This window comes from Helicoverpa armigera, chromosome 4, assembly GCF_030705265.1.
Source record: "Helicoverpa armigera isolate CAAS_96S chromosome 4, ASM3070526v1, whole genome shotgun sequence".
NCBI classification, from domain to species: Eukaryota; Metazoa; Arthropoda; class Insecta; order Lepidoptera; family Noctuidae; genus Helicoverpa; species Helicoverpa armigera.
This window is the reverse complement of record NC_087123.1, coordinates 76,786-93,584: the sequence shown is the minus strand read 5'-3', so window position 1 is coordinate 93,584 and position 16,799 is coordinate 76,786.

The window sequence follows — 16,799 nt, the reverse complement described above, 5'->3', positions numbered from 1 at the left end:
ATATTTGTATCATCTGTTAGTTATACAATGATGTTTAATATCATTCTGAGAATCAGATCTAGTAGCAACACTTTGTGATTTTCTATAGAGCATAAGGTCCTTGTTGACTCTAGACTGCTGACTGTCTGCTTGGTATCAACATTTCAGAGTTCTTAGTTAAAAATGTAAAACACACAGTAAGAGAGCAGAGGTAGCAACGTGCTCGCCCAGTATGTTGGCGCACGCGTCTCGTTCAGTTTTTAATTAATATAATATTATGTTATTTGAACAATCACGATTCGCGTTTGTATGCAAGTATGACCCATCGGCCGCATCTGACGCTTAATACTTTAGAACGAGAGACTCTTTAATGCAACATAAGCAAATTAATTTAAATCCTTTGTGAACTCTACCTGTCAACCACTCCACAAATTGTTCAAACAGTCACAGAATTGCACTATCTACTCACATTCCCGGATTACAATACTTAGGTCAGCTAGAAAATGTCCTGGTTGAATTTATTGAACCATTATGAAACCAACCCAACCAAACTAAAACAAGGCCAACGTCATAAGCGTACTTATGATAAGACAAGAAGATCATCTCTAAATGAATCTGCATAACCTGAGGTCCCGGGTTCGATTCCCGGTTTGGTTGACATTTGTGTGATGAGCATGCTTGTTGGCGGTGGTCTGGGTGTGTCACAATACTTATGTATTTATATATGTATACATATATGTAGCTATATGTAGTTTATCAGTTGTGATAGCACCCATAACACAAGTAATAACTTACCATGGGGCTAACCGACCGTGTGTGAAAAGGAGTCCCGACATTATTATATTATACTAGCTTTTGCCCGCAACTTCGTTCGCGTGGAATAGTGACTACCAACAGATTTTTGATTTGACCAATAGATGGCGCTATATGTCCGTAATAAATTTTATTTTTTGTAATAAAAACTATCATATGTCCTTTCTCAAGTTTCAAACTATGTCTGTACTAAATTTCACACAAATCGGTTCAGTAGTTTAGGCGTGAAGAAAAGACAGACAGACAGACAGACAGAGTTACTTTCGCATTTATAATATTAGTTTGGATTTTGTCACTGCTGTAAGTATACAAGCGGTAACTAAACGTGATGTTGTTGATTCTACATGAGTGACTCAATGAAACTCAAAACGCGTATTGAATGTTTCGTAGTGAAGCGAAGGGTATGTCGCTGGGACCAGCAGTAGTGGCAGTGACTCACCGTCGCCGTTACCACCGACTTGCCTGTCATCGTCATCAGAACAGCACAAACCTGTGCCAGCAGCTGCTATGTGTACTCTCAGTCTGACCGATAGTTGTGTCCGTCTGAGGCAAGTGAAGCAAGGCTTCGTTTAGTTCAAAACCGTAAAACCGCCTAACAGTTGTTGTTGTTAGTGCGTCGCGTGCTCGCGTGGTGGGAGCGCGCCGCACAATGTCGCAGCGGGGGCCGGCGCGATCAAAGCCAGCACTAATGCCATTAAACCGATGCCCTAATGATCCGTTAAACGTCAATATTCATAAAGAGCGCATTGATTGGCGCCGCTCGTACTGACACGCGGATTTGTTTACACGCCACCCTTCCATTGTTTCTTACAGCACAACATCAAACAAACGAACGGGTTCACGTCAATCAATTTCTAACCCTAACCTTATTGTCCAGGGAAATCGATAAATTAAATTCTCAATTTTTTGCAAACATTTCTATTATGTCAATAAGTATTGTTTTTTCGTACCTATTTAAAACCCTATGAAAGGCTACTGCCACTGGCATTCCCTGACTGATGACAATCCCAGTGAGAACAAACTGAACTTACCTTGATAACTCAGTAACCAAAATGAAGGAAGTCATGTAAGTTTTTTATTATTTTCATACCTTCGTGAAATTCACACATTGGCAAATTAATGCCACTCATGTCATGAACACGAGTCGTGGCGGACAATTGTCTTAGTTTTTAATTTGTCGGGAGCGGGGGTGTGCCGGGCGGGGGGGGGTCGGTGCGGGACGGAGGGGTAATCCAGTCGGCAATAAGCCCGGATCAACCGCTCTAATGAAAACTGTCGCCCGGCAAACAAGCCCGATAGATGTCGCCGCTAAATTAAACTATTTCGCGAATACATTACCCGAGCCGGCTCGGACATGCGCCTCCTACTCAATTAGACATTTATTACTTCCAGCCGCCTCACCTCGCCACCCCTTTACATTTTAATTTGCCAAGTTTTGTTAACATCATTATCTGCTTAGCTTTTTCCTTCTATACATATTTGATTGGATGTAGCTATATCAGTATTACAAACAAAACAAACAGTTTTTCTGATAAATGCTTCTACTGCTGTTAATCATTACACAAAAGTACACAAGCAAACTTGACTACATCAATAGATAATGGAATTCTGCTATCGCTACTTCTAATTTGCATATTAAATCTGTGCGCTGCATGTTGTTGGCAAAACATGGGAAGTTTATAAAAATGTTTTGTGTGATGTGTAGGACGTGATGACAGATAATTGGGAGATAACCCTCGAAGCGCGACAATGCCTGCGCCGCGCCGCGAACGCGTAATTAAAACGCGGCGAGGCGCGAGCGCCCTCCACGTCAGGCACACGCTCCCCGGCTCGCCCGCCACTCGCCCGCCACTCGCCCGCCACTCGCCCGCCACTTGGCCAAGCCCCGGCCGCACACACTTTCGCATCCTACTACATATTTCTTCTTAACATTTGCTCTAGGTGACGATTGTCATACAAACATACCCATTACCCATTGCTTGACTCTACACTTTATCATTGATTGATTGATGTTTTTTTATTGGCATACAAATATTTAAATAAGCTAGGTAACCTAGATTAAACTTTTAAAATACTTTAGTTTATTTTTTATTAATTTGATATTATATCCCTATAATTATAGCAGATACAAATTAACACTCAGTCGTTACGCTCGCGTGCTATTAAAACAAACAGTGTTCAACCATTTATGAGTCGAGTTGGATTTTAATTCAAACCTTAGCCACCTTCGATAACAAATTGTTTGACAACATTACCATATCAGTCATGATAGAGCATGAGTGAATGGTTGGTGATGAAATGCAGCAGGTCGCACTCGCAGCCTGTCGCCGCTGATGGAGATGTTTATCTGCATTTCTAGTAATTCAGCAGAGGCTCGTGATCCGGTCGGTGTCGGAGTGCACGTATGCAATAAATCTGCGCAGCGCTGCAGCGACGCGCAGTGACAGCGGCGCTCACGTGGGACACGCCGATGTTATCTGTGCCATACGATCAGTAGGGTCGCAGCTCACTGCACCTGTGTCTTTGTGTGTCATCTTAAATCATATCGTCCACACTCGGCAGGAACCCTTTGGTCGATTCTCCACGGCTGGCAGCGAGCGGCCCACACCTCGTCCTCCGCATTGTTCACGTGATTTATGTGGGACGCGACGCTGAACGCGGTACAAAGCTCTTACAAATAAGTTCACGGTGTTAATGAGCTATGAGAAAACACTTAATAGTGCGTGTAGCTCTGGCCACAGCCTGCTCTGAACCACTCATAGGTATGCGTCAGAGCTAGTTTGTATGTCTGAGCTAATCCTAAGCTGCGACAGCACACCGCGGCGACCTGGTGAACCATTCTCGTTGCAGTGGCGGTTGCTTCATTCAGTTTTAGTAATCTTTTGATACTTGTCTCATTAACTATGGCAAGATCAATGAGTCTGTCATAGTACTTAATATGTGAGCACACTTATGTATTACCTGCATCTCCATTTATAACGAAACTAATAACATTTTAGCTTATGTTTACCACGTTTTTTGCAGAAAACAGAACAGGCAAATAGACCATTAATTACTACCAGCTTGCACATTTACATGTATTTTTAATAGCGGAGGACTTTCTTATAATATTATGAATGCCAAAGTCAGTTTCTATTTAAGAGGACGAATTGGAATTTTTGGCGCCAAGGATGTCAATTTTTCTCAGTAAATACAAAACGGATCAAAATACAACTTGGTTACCTAAAAGTTCATGATATAAGCCTTATTTTGTTAGTTGTAGAAACATGATTAGGTAACTTTTATAACAGAGAAAAATATATCAAACATACCTCTTTTTAAAAAGAGATTCACATATTATGGGCAAACGGGACCGATTTAAGCCTCTTAACTTTTTTAGTAGTTGAGTATATACATACTCTTTAAAATGGTAGTAGGAATTTTTATTAAATTATCATTTCTAAATATTAAAATTACAAAACCATTTTGTCGCTTACGACTTTTAGTTATAAGCTAGCGCGCGTATTGTTATCCTCGCCCCGCTCAGACGCTCCGACCCCTTTTGGCGCCTTAGATGCGCGTGCCGGTTATGGAATTATTGTTGACCACTTCCTCGCCTTAAACAGTTTCGTGTTAAAACTCATGAACCAATTATTTTCGATGGCATGGAGACATGGCGGAAATGATGATGAATGAAATGGTGGAATCTGGCTGCTTCCGAGTGCGGAACGTGGTTCTCAATCAAAATTGGCGTAGAAAAGAACTTTTATAGAATCGGGTGTGTTTCGGCTAGGCAACACTAGGCGCGCGACAACAGCTAACGGAAACAATAGTTCCGCGCTCACTGCAACGCGCTGGGTAGTTGCTGACCAACAGTTTTATATCTTTTCGTATAATTGCAGGATTGATGTCTTAACATTCGCTAGAAATTCCGAATCTAATATGTGATCCCAACAGATAAGTTCTAAGAAATGGCACCGCTTGGAACTTTGAGAAATGGCTGTTATTATTGTAACTAATAGTAATGTGTTGCGAGCGCGAGGGAGCGCGTTCGGGGAAGTGTCCGCTACCTGTCACCAGGCGCTACCTGCTGCTGCATATCTTGCTTATCTGATACAACCTGTGCTTCTGCCAGTAATACTGTTATTCAGTTTTTGCGCAAGTTCTGTGGCTTATAATCAGTGAATACCTCATGATAGCCCGCTGGTGATGACATACAGTGACTATACTTTTGAACAGGTAAATAGTTTGATTTGTTTAGAAAGGTTACGCGGGGTGAGGCAAGCGAGCCGCCAGCCGGGCCGTACAAAGCAACGCGCACAATGCCTGACCCGACCTCGTCTACCTCAACCACCGACCAATTATGTTATAGGCAAAAAACACTTGAAAATATGTGACAGGAGCAATTTCTTTAAGCTGTCGTAAAGGGATCGCAGCGTGATGTATGGCCGGCAGTGGTAGGCGATGATTTATACCGCGCGCGGCTCGCGAGCTGCCGCTGCTCCGGACTAGTGTTGGAGGTGCTGTTCATTCAATCATAAACAATCCCATTTCAATCTTAGGAAGAAAGAGGCTCGATTTCACTGGTTACTGTTAATGTGTCAGTTAGTTATCTGGTAGTTAAATGCTAGCTACTTATCTTCTAGATAAAGGTTGCTTAGGTATAATTTGCGACTACTGTGAAATAAAAAGAAATATAAACCATAAGTTTATATGTAGATCAAATGAGTTCCTGACAGGCTATCAGAGAGACGTTATCAGTAACCGGTGAAACAGGCCAAGAATATTTTGTAGTAGGTGAGTACATTAATCGTACACGTAAGCAGCAAATAAAGACATGAACGTTTGTCAGGTTTACAACATAATCACCGGCGGTACATAGCAGGCGTCGGTACATAGGCGCGCAGTACATAGCGCTGTTATGATTAAGCGGGATCCAGTAAATCAATGTTGTCTTACGTATTGCTCATCTCGATCTGTGATTACATTAGCCGGCGCACATATGGAGCGGATGATAACACCGCACTGTCAACGCAAATGTTGGGAAAAATTGTTGTGGACATAGAGTCAAAATCCGTCATAATCCCTGGAAAGGGGGAAAAATCAATGGGAAAAGATAGAGTTATGTCATGTCCTAGATAGTAAAAGAATCTAGTTTTTTTTCAGTCCAGATCATGCAGATTGAGGAAAAACAAAGTCGTTTGTGATTTTGAACAATATTGGCGCTGCGGTACAGTACATCAGTTACATGTAACATGTGAGGCGATGTTGTCTGAGCGCGGCGGCGACGTCGCACCGGGTGCATCAGCTCGGCGAGCTCCGCGCGTCGAGCCACATCTGTCATGTGCGGGGGGAGGGGGGAGTTACTGCCTGCCTAACTAACTATAAATTACAAGGTCACCAATTAAGATAGCGCTCGGCGCTCACTGCGGAAACTGCAGCAACCAGCCCGCACCTGCTTTATACGAATTTGCGAGTTTTGTCCAACAGTCGCAACGAGTCGCAGCCGACTATAGATGACGCTATTATCGTCCACCAGAAAAGGGATGTCGATATCGGGGCATAGAAGGTAAAATATCCCTCGTAAGGTATGAGTAAACAATCGACAATACCTTGGATTTAAAACAAAAACATGAGTTATATGAACAAAATGGTCGGCGTTCATTGTGCGGGTGGTTTGGGAGCCATAAGTTACATGCGTATGAGTCGCGCCAGAAGCCGCGGCGCGTTTCGTTATACGAAATAAAAGAGAAGCGGCGGAACAATAGCGCGGTCAATACGGTAGCCGACATTTGCATATCGCGCATCGACTCCCGCGCACAGGGCTGCTGCCCCGGCGCCGGCAGCCTGCAGCCGGGCAGCCGCTGACACCAGTATGCTTAGCTACTGGTTTACACACTTAACAAACAAACTCAAACTTTGAACTTCAAATGTCGTTATTCCCAGGTTAATATTTATGGCCCTACTTGAACTGATGTAAGTGTTCCTATGTACCTATGTGTAGTTGGTACATATGTAGTTATTATGTCGGAGACGGTAGTTATTGACGTCACTGGTGTACTGGGCGAGTTTGACAAAGAATGACAAGCACAGGACCGGCCGGTCGCGCCAGCCCTGCGCAGCCGCCGGCGCACACAAATACGACAATTGTTGTTTATCTCGGAGCACACGATATTCTCACTAGCTTTGGTTCGCTACCTTAAATTTGTAGTATTTTTATTACCCTGCAAGTACCTTATTTATAAATAGTTTCATTAGAATATATTAAACTACTATCTGTTTATTTATAAGCAAAGTACCTCAGAATAAATTAGTCGGTAGGTATGTGGGACGCTCAAGCTAGGTGAACCCAAAATATGCTGTGTGATTGTTGGAAAGGGTTACCGCGGCCCTGGTAGGTACCTACATAAAGGCTCTAGATAGAACATAAAGCCGGGTTTTATTCAGTAAAAGTTCTGTACTCTCTCCCACTGGGGATGCTGCGGGAGGGAGTGTCAAAATGTTACTCATCTGATGATTTAAAAAATGACACAAAAAAGGCTAGCCGGGAATATGTTGTGAATCTGCGAAGTCCGTCATCTTCCACTCATTCGAGTGCACAACAAAGACTATTCACAGTATTCACTCGGCAGTCTTAGGACTGTTGTTATGACAAGACAGTGCACGCAGCACGAACGACGTACTTATCTATCACGAATGGGTAAGTAGATAGTGAGGAATTACTCCTATAAATTCAAAAATTTATAGAAGATTGTTATGATATTTGTTCTAGAAACATGTTTTAACAGCTCTATGAGATGAGCTATGAATATGGAAAGTATATAAATAAGACAGAATTTGGAAGAAATGCCAGTAGTAAAGCAGTAGCCATATAGTAAAGCAGAGGATTATTTTGTTATAATAATAAGCATGTAATAAGGAGGCATGAAACGCATGCCACAAAGCTATGATGCTAGAGGATGGATGGACAGACAGAGGTAAACCTAGAAAACATGGATGGCTTGTCTATGATGTAATGTGAATAAGAACGGTGTGTAAGTTTAGCTGTAAGTTTAATATTTGTATCAACAAATTGTAATTACACACAAATTGAGTACTGAAATATCTGGACGATCCCAATGATCTACATCTTTTCTCTCAAAATATGTATTCTACGGAGGATTTTGTTCGGCAAAGTCTGCTCATAACAAGTGAAGAGCCGCAGGACAGACATTGGATGAGACTGCACGACTGTGGCGTGGCTGAGCTCACAGCGAGCCAGTCGAGCCGCCCAGCGACTGCTGTGCCCAGACATGTCACCGGGCTCAATAAAATATTACGCGTGTTTTTGTCACGTGTGCCAACGTGACACATTACCATTCATTTGAATTGAGTGACAGCGCGCGGAGATTTTCCAGAATAATCCATAATATTCCATAGGCATGAGCAGAGTCCTTCAAATACCCGCTACGTGCCCTATTTGTGGGGTGCCTACCTCGCCACGTGACACAGCCTCTGACGTGCTCGCACAAGTAGCAACTGCTAGTCCAACTACTCACACCACGCAGATTACAATAAACTTTACCCGAGCTAGTAAAAAAAATAGTAAAAACATAAGAAGTAGAAACAGAAAACTTATTCTTCTGACATTCCAATTAAATCTTTGTCCGTTCATTCAACCCTTCCTAATAGCTCTGATTCAACCTGTTAGATTATAATATATAGGCTTCATATTTGGTTAGTTAAGATGTCCGTGAAAACTCCGATACCGCTGTACCAGCTTACCATGTAGCTACTGATAAGTACCGACTGGGCTCGAAAATTGGTGAATAGGTATTGGAGTCGCGAGGATGTTTTTGCCGCCCCTGTCTCCGACTGTCCGCCCGTAATTCCCAAAATGGCCCCTACTCTAATGTATAATTCAATTGATTTCATTAGTTGAAGTTTTTTAGCGTCGCCGGGTCACCATAACATACATACATATGTATGGGCCGCTCTAATAAATTGGTCGGAGCCGAGTTTTTAGCGAGTGGTGTCGCGCGTGGCTCCCGTATGTTCTGCTGGTGATACGGCGGCGCCGACTGCTGTCAGCAACACACACGCGTCCACAGGGCACAGCACTGCCGCGGCTCACGGAGACAGATGTGCTAGCGATCGCACTGGAACTAGCGTTACATGTCCCAACCATTGTACGAAATATATAGCGAATAACTGCAGATCGTTCCCATACATTTTGATAAAAAAAAAAACTAAACAAACATTAAAAGGTCCTCAAACGGAAAACAGCAATAAGGGTCACGTGACCGACGGATGATCCAGCGACTTTTTTACGACAACAAAACATTGCGGAAGTTATGTTTCAGGGGCATTACGTACAGATCATTAAGCCCCACTCTCCTGTAGTGAGTAAAAGCGCGACTATATTTATTAGTGCACGCTTTGGCAACCCTGTCCGGCGGGCGAATGTGGACCCCATGCGCCTCGGCACAGGGTCGCGTCTCCGCTGGCTCCTCCGACACGTGCTCGGAGGGTTGTCGCCGGAGAGAATTATCTGGTGAAAAGTTATATTGTCATTATTTTATGACGTCTTCATCGAGGGCCGCATTGGTCACGGCGCGCGCGCCACTCAGCCCCAAACTTGTAAATTCATACTAGAGTAGTTCCAAAGAGGGCAGAATGCCATCATTGTTTGTTCCTTCGTGTACCCAATGTCATAAATTAATGTCTATGAGCTTCAGGGCAAGTGAAACGACTGTAGGGGAAGCAGTAGTTGCATGTCCTTGTAGCACATCTACTGGAAGTAACTAACCAGTAGGAGAGGAGTACATGGCTATCACAAATCGTAAAATAGAAACAGCCAAATCAATATTAGAAAAGCTCCTTTAAAAACCCAGCATTGTGGATTACCTGCTCTAAGCATTGAATAGAATATTTATATGTACGTACATACAGGAATTAATTTTATTCAGCAACTATTATTTTATGTACTAAAACACAACAAAATAAAAATATACCTACGTATCTATAAAACTTATTTAACTATAAGTTGACAAAGTTTATGCACTGAATACAATTAATTCCTGTATATATGAGCACTAGGAGGGACGGAACCCTATCAGTACTTAACAGATTCAATAATCAAGTTTCCTGCTCTGTGAGCTTGCGAAAACTCATTGTCAGATGTGTCACGTTTGTTTTCATGAAGCTTTGAAATTAACATCATTTCAGCCAATACAAATAACAAAATTACACATTATAACAAAAATCAAAATACTTACCTTTATTTTCAGGCTGCACTGACCCACAGTTTTAGGTGCACCAACCATTCGACGACGGTCTGAGTATTGTCATAGTAACTATTATAGTAAACCTCGTAATGTAGCAAGATCCCAGGGCCCCCAAAACTTACTTATTTTCTGAAGGACAAAACATACATGATAGGTTAGTATTAGTGTGTTTAGTGCACGTACACAAATACCTGCTAGCTTAGATCGACGGCCAATTCTCAGGTGCCAGGTGCTACGGAAAAATTCTACTCACTTTACTAACAGTCTGAGGTCTGATCTTTACGTATGTTGTAGGGAATAATGTAAACAATTTGGTACCTGAAAATTGTCCCTCGGTCTAACGTTCCTCCCTGTACGTTCACTTTCACTACCTATACACACTAATACTATCCTATCATGTATGTTTTGTCCATCAGAAAATAAGTAAGGTCTGGCGGCCCTGGGATCTTGGGGCTTGCAAAGGGCTTGGAACTCTCTCTCATAAAATATCTAAAACGTTGAAACACTCACTACCCCCTGAACTTAGTTTTACAATCAACAAAAATCAAAATCAAAATCTTTTTATTTCACATAGGCCTTTGCAGGCACCTATGAAACGTCACATTAGTTGCACGGTTCCAAAAAGTTGGTCTCATGGAGAAGAACCGGCAAGAAACTCCATAGACACTCTTTTTAAAAAGTAATATAGTCACAGTACAAACAGTCTATTACATAACAATAGTAAGCTCACAGAATTATACAATGCAAGAAAGTTAAACTGTAAATCTATACAATGCAAAGGGAGAAGAAAAAGTCGTTTAATTGCCAGGGAAGCCACACATGGAGAGATGAGTTATCGCCATATAATACCTTTATCGTCAACAAAGTCTTGAATTTTATAATAAGCTTTTTTAATTAGGGTGGATTTTAAAGTGTTCTTAAATTTTATATCCGTGAGATCGGTTACACACTTAGGCAGCTTGTTGTAAAAACAGACACAATTCCCTAAAAACGATTTATTTGATTTCGTTAATCTGAATCTCGGAACTACTAGCTTGTGTTTGTTTCTTGTATTAATGGAATGTATATCACTTTTAACACTAAATTGATTTAAGTTTTTGCGTACGAACATTATATTTTCTAGTATATAAAGAGAAGGTAGTGTCAGTATGTCAATTTCTTTAAATAATTCTCTTAATGACTCGCGAGGGCCGAGGCCATAAATTGCACGAACTGCCCTTTTCTGGAGAACGAAGATTGAGTTTACGTCAGCCGCTGCCCCCCACAGTAAAATGCCATAGGACATAATGCAATGGAAGTAAGCGAAATACACGAGCCTAGCAGTAGCAACGTCAGTAATCTGTCTTATTTTTCTGACTGCATAAGCTGCGGAACTCAGCCTCTTTGACAGTGCTGAGATGTGGGCACCCCATTGCAATTTAGAGTCAATGGTGATGCCCAGGAAGACGGTTTGACTAATAACATCTAATTTATTATCGTCCAGAACGATATTGAGCCCTACTGGTGTTACATTAGGTAAAGAGAATTTAATGCATTTCGTTTTGGAAGAATTAAGAAGCAAGTTATTCGCGGCAAACCACTTGCTCAGAGTAACCAAGCTATCGTTTACGTCTATAGGACTAGATTCCTTTCTGTTAATTTTGAAGACAAGGGAAGTGTCAACAATAGGCAAAGCAAAGGTATACCAGAAAGATAAGGAATAGAGATACAACCAGCAGTTTTACGTTGACCATGCCCGTGATGTCAACTGATTTTCAATCCTTAATAAGAATTTAACAAAATCTATTTTTTTTTTAATCTTCTGAATATCAACTCAAACTCATTTGCAATTAAATTCAAAAGTATTTGTAATAAATATTTTATGTCATCATCGTCGTGTATTTTGTGTCGTCATTAATGATGATTTGTGGCAAGTGCATGTCACCAATACCTAACCTAGGTAGGGTCAGCCAGGTCAAATGAATATGTACTGGCGCGGCGCGAATACTGCTTGACATGTCACTACACAATGTAATAATTGAACTATTTGTTTATTTACTTTAGCGCAATAGTCTCAGGGGGTCCGATTCGAAATATTTCTTGATTTCTTCAATATACCTAACCCATTTATTTAATTCACAAAGATTACTTATAGTACCTATATGCTACATATTTTTAATCTAAGTACACAAAGTAGGAGAGTGAAAAGCAGCATAATGCTGCACGATTGTACGTTTACTATAATAATAATAGTACTTAACTTTATAAAACAGATTATGTTAGTAAGAAATATTTTTAACTATAAGTAGGTACCTATAATATAAAACATTTGCATGACTAAATTATAAGTCGAATATACCTATAGCGAGAGCATATTTTTATTATATCGACCATGTTATTATGTAAAATAATAATGGTCTTACTACAAAAACTTAACCATGTGTCAAACACTTGTCTAAAAAAATTGTGGTTCCAAAATGGACCTTATTTCAACGACATAATTTGACATTTTTTTAAGACAAGTCTTAAACTGACGTTTTAAAGTTTTTGTGGTAAGACGGTAAGTATTTTATTATTCTGGCAAATAAATAAACATTTGAAGTAGTTACCGCGGGACGCGGGTGAAACCGCAGGAGGAAGTTAGTTATACAGGGTAGTTGGTAGGTGTAGACTACCTACATATTTATAACCATTAAACCAAAGGGAATTTTTGATTAAGTGTTAGACAGGAAAAAAAACATTTGGTTACTATGTGGGTAGATATAGCTCCTATCCCTACTAATCCCTACTAATATTATAAATGCGAAAGTAACTCTGTCTGTCTGCCTGTCTGTTACGCTTTCACGTCAAAACCACTGAACTGATTTTAATAAAATTTAGTACCTTCAGAGATAGAGTTGACCTTGAGAAAGAATATAGGATAGTTTTTATCCCGGACTTTTGAAACGCGTTTTCGCGCTTGGAAACGCGATATAACCGAACTCTACGCGGGCGAAGCCGCGGGCGGAAGCTAGTTAAGCTATCCGTCCGCGCATTTGATATCTCAGAAGAATGAACAATATCATCACAATTATTTTAAAAGTAATTCTCTAGATATAAACTGCTGTTCCAACTTCAATAAGTACATTATGAAAGAAAACAACAAAAATATTATACTCTGTGCCCTAACTGTTCGCCTCAACGACGACGGTGACGACTCAAAATCTCCAATAAATTGCGAGTCAAATAAACTGCTGGACTGATACAATACATTTTGCCGAATAAGGCAAAATGTATTATTTTATTCTTTAAACCGACTTCAAAAAAAGGAGGTTCTCAGTTTGACCTGTTTGTATGTAGGATGCATGTACGTACATATTTGTCCGCGATAATCTGGCGTTTGGTTAAAGCAATTTGGATGCGGTTTTTGGCATTTTTGTGTTTTTGGAAGTCGGCTTAATTTTTTTGTAAAGTTTTTTTTTATTTCAACATCAATAAGAAATTATCAATTTTTTGAGAGACTGCCATCTACCGGCAGAATCGGTAACCTCATGAGCTGCTCGCTCGCAGCATGTGACGCGCGGTGCCTCTCCGCGTGCTCCTACAGTTACTGTGCTGCAGGTGTAGATGGCGCTAGTTACACTCTGGCTCTCTCTGTGATGATAACGATGGCCCATGCTGGCGAAACAAAGGTCTTGTCAATAGGGACCACTTGGTCACCCTCTGTATTTTACGATTGTTTTGAACGAGTAATAGACGAAGTGTAGCACAAGGTTATAAATTCAATTTAATATGTACCTATTTATTGCTGAAGACATTAGGTGATATGATAACTTATTCAAATGTTCAAAGCTATGCACACAAAATATTTTTTTTAGTCTTGCTGGAGAAGCTATTCCTGACACCTATTAGAAATACTACCTCTACGGCAACTGACCTAGAGAACAGGTATTTATGATAAAGATATAATTGGGTAATGTTCACCCTCTAACTCTCTAACAACAGCTTTGCAGCAGCAAGTCACACGCGTACATATTATTATCACAATGTAAGTTTCGCTTGCGAACGTTGCATTTCCTTGTGTTCGGCCACGGCGCGGCGGCTGTTCTCTCTAGGAGCCAGCTGCTCGGTACATATTTTCTAGCCTAGTGACTAGTGCACAAACATTTCCGGCTACTTTGTGAAAGTTTCAGAACCCACGCAGCTATTTCAGCACAGGCGCTCTGAGCTTTAAAACTAAATACCAGACCAGCGAGGCGGTTTACTTGTCACAACTGCCTACTAGGGTATAAGTAATGTAATCCTACTAATATTATAAACGCGAAAGTTTGTATGTATGGATGTATGGATGTTTGTTACTCTTTCACGCAAAAACTACTGAATGGATTTTAATGAAACTTTGCATCCTACTAATATTATAAACGCGAATAATATTATAAACGCGAAAGTTTGTATGTATGGATGTATGGAAGTATGGATGTTTGTTACTCTTTCACGCAAAAACTACTGAATGGATTTTAATGAAACTTTACAATAATATAGCTTATACATCAGAATAACACATAGGCTACAATTTGTAAACATATTGTTCGAAATACTAAACCTGCGCAGACGAAGTCGCGGGCACCAGCTAGTTTTGTAATAAGTAAGTATGTGATACCAGCATACAGCATATCTACTAGTAGGTATCGGTGGGTACAAGCTAGATCATGGCTTGCAACACGCGATCACGCCATCCGACACACGAGGTGTCACTTTTTCAGGAGTCTGTCGGGCCACGCTGTCAGGTTCCGCAGTTGCCCGATTATAGCTCATACCTATCTCCCCCATCAACCCAGACAGAATCTTAACAGCGCGAAGTAGTCTAAAGTACAGAGACATTTTTTTTTTAAATTTTCTTTTCTTGGCAAATTGGATCACTAATTTGCAAAAACTACATTATTACTTATTTACCTAGCCGTTTTTCCGCGGTTTCACCCGCGTCCCTACGGGACTACTGCCTGTTCCGGAAAAAAAATAGCCTATGTTTCTCGCAGATAATGAAACTTTCTACTGGGGAAAGATTTTTTTAAATCGGTAAATTAGTTTTTGAGTTTATCTGTTACAAACAAACTTCCTCTATAAAATATTTGTATACTTAGATTAGTAGGTAGTTATTTTGGATTGCATGCACAGATTTTAATAATTCTTTTTGTTTTTATTTGAAAGAAGGCAAGGGATTATAAAAGCAGCCATCTAAGCTGAATTAAAAAAATGCTTGTAAGTGTTTAGGAACGGTTAAATTACCTACGATCTTAGTTCAGATAACATTTTATCTAGACACACGGCAGTGTGTCCGCCAAGTTCGAGCAAAAAAGGCGACACACCGGCCGTGGGTTATATTACACGAACCATTTCGGGCCAAATTCGACCCCCCTGTAACTCAAAATCTATTTTATTTACGCATATCAAATTTCTAGTATCTGTTGAGACCCCCTCACTTATCTAAAATACAAAATTTCATTAATATACCTATTGTAGGTCTTGAGATATTGACGTCAGAAAATCGCTATTTTTACTATACACTCACTGACTGATTCACTGACTCACTCATCAAAAACCTAGACCACTTCCAATGGTCGTATTGACTTGAAATTTGGCATGGAGGTAGGTCTTTATGTCAAAGTAAAGGGAAAAATCTGAAAATGGCCAAGTGTGAGTCGGTTTCAAAATAATGAAGGTGTAAAATACCCAGTGTAAATTTATACCCCTAAGGAACTAAAACGAACTAAATTTATCTATATTTATATAATATATCTTCGAATGATCGTACCGATCTGAAATTCGTTACAAAGGTTTGTATTTAGTCAAAGTAAAAATCTGAAAACGGCCAAGTGTGAGTCACTTTCGAAAATAACGAATGTGTAACTTTGATCCACGAACATAATATTTGATAACATGTCATGTCAGTCAGTTGGTAAATCTAGTCCATTTAGTTAATCTAGTTCATTTCTTTGTAAGAAGCATAGTGCATATTCAAAAATCTGAAAGATAGTATAAATGAGACATTTACTTAACTGACTTAATCATAAGAAAAAATAAAATAAACAACCTTACAAAAATAAATGAAATCCCACCCAAAACAAAAATGTGAAAGACTGCCAAGTTCGATAATATGGGAATGCTTCGCCTATAAAAGAAGTGAGATCTGAATAAGTACCAAGTTCCATACACATACCTCAGTTAAAAATAGTTACTTTTTAATGATGATTACTTGGCAAGTTTTAATAGAAAATTAAATACTTGATTCATTGCGTTTAGTAGGTTTATAACAAGGTGTATGAAAACTTGCCAAGTAACATCATTAAAAAGTAACTATTTTTAACTGAGGTATGTGTATGGAACTTGGTACTTATTCAGATCTCACTTCTTTTATAGGCGAAGCATTCCCATATTATCGAACTTGGCAGTCTTTCACATTTTTGTTTTGGGTGGGATAAATAATTACAAAAACTGTTCAACCAATCAAGTTCAACATATTTTTCTATCTATAGAAAGTATTTATAAAGTTCTTTTTTAAAATTAAAGTTATCATTCAAAAGTTAGAGAGGGGGACACATTTTTTTCCAACCTTTGGAGTGATACTTTCCGAAAATCATGAAGTACCTACACATTTTTTACACATTATCAAAAATAATTATCTTTGTGTTGCATTATTCGTATTCAAATATTTGTCGAACAATATACCTATGACACGTTGGGAATAGCATGCAACACTCCTTTACGTGTAGCCTTGAAATGAAACTTTTGTTTCCACTGTAGGTA